Source organism: Mus caroli, unplaced genomic scaffold, assembly GCF_978045245.1.
Source record: "Mus caroli unplaced genomic scaffold, Mus_caroli_1 scaffold_13, whole genome shotgun sequence".
Lineage (NCBI taxonomy): Eukaryota > Metazoa > Chordata > Mammalia > Rodentia > Muridae > Mus > Mus caroli.
This window is the reverse complement of record NW_028227268.1, coordinates 68,832,188-68,833,791: the sequence shown is the minus strand read 5'-3', so window position 1 is coordinate 68,833,791 and position 1,604 is coordinate 68,832,188.

Below are 1,604 nucleotides of genomic sequence, written 5' to 3'. Positions count from 1 at the left end.
CTATCTATTCCATTTATGATTTGTAGTCACTTGAGACATAGAAGTTTACATTTCTAAGGCAAGGTTGACTCTCTTGCCCTTCATTACAAGGTTCTAAGAGGCCTGAACTTTCCAGAACCCCCTTCAGAATATCCTCCTGGACTAACCTACCAATAACATTAGATCAGTCAGCTCAAATCCAGGGTCATGCAAGGCATAGGCACTCCAAGAGATGAGCCCTGTGGGCATCAGGACCAACAACACCAATGAGCAGCTTCGGGCTCATGGTCATGGATCCTGGAGCGTGCCAGGAAATCTCTCAGGAAGTATGTGGCAAGTTATGACATCGTGTACTGCCCTTCCTGAAGCAAGAACATCTGTGGCATGCCTTCTGGGGTTGCAGATGTAACCTACTACAGTCCTGGGGTTATTATTCTGACCCATATACCTGGCAGTTACATAAAACCCTGCCACCTTTGGGTGTGTACTTGGGCAGAGAAGGTCTATAGTGTTTTTTTCAGACCATGACTCAAATAAGCTTGATTGGCATAAGACATAACTTGTACAAGTCCTTCTGATCCCAAACTTCTCTGTCTTTTTACCTTCTGATCCCCTGGTCCTCTCACCTAGGACCTGTCTGTCACTGAAGAATGACCTACTGGTACAGGTCTCAAACCCATGTCTGAAATGTGTATTTATTTTTGTAAAACTGGCTCATTGACCCTTTCAAATTATAGGAGGATAAAGCCACATAGGCCACAAAGATAACTAATTCTAGGCTGAAAAGCATCCACAGCTATTTTGGAAAACAGTTCCTGTCAGGCTTCTGAGCTATGATAAATCTAGAAGGCCTGATGAAGTATCCATGCAAGAACTACTTATGGCGGGTTCCTCTCAGACCCAATGGGTCCAGCAACAGTTGATCATAAGCTAGAAATAATATGTTTTGTACTCAACATCATCAAGATTGGAGATAGATATGAGTCACACAAGCCCCATGTTATCTAGCCCATGACACCCAAACTTCCCTCCTGGTTCAAGCCTGTGGGTTCATGAGTGATCCCTTAATTCCAACTAATAAGAGCCATGTACACATTCACACATACATGTAGATCTTGAAGAGATCAATAAGATATTTGGCTGTTAGTTGACTATCTTTATCCTCCCATAACCTGGAAGAGTCAATGAGTCATTTTTACAAGAAAAAACACATTCCACACATAGATTTGAGACCTGTACCAACAGGTTTTTCTTCAGTGCCAGGACCTGGGAGAGAGGACCAGTGGATCAGGAGACAGATACATTTGAGGTCAGGAGGTCCTGTACAAGCTCTGTCTCATGCCAATCAAACTTATTAGGAAATACAACATCTTATATACTATTTCCAGAGGAGAAATGGGACAAAGTCAGCAGAAACTATCATAAAATGGGACTAAGCTGTACAATGTTGCACAAGGGGAACACAGGGCATCTCAAAAAGATTACACATGAAGCACAGAGCAGCTTTGGAACCAATAACCACAGCCCCACGTGTGGGAAGAGTTGGGCTCTTCACAAGGCCCCAACTCCAGGCTATTTCTAACCCTGTCCAAGCACATTCCTGGCTTTATAGAAAGAATACAGTT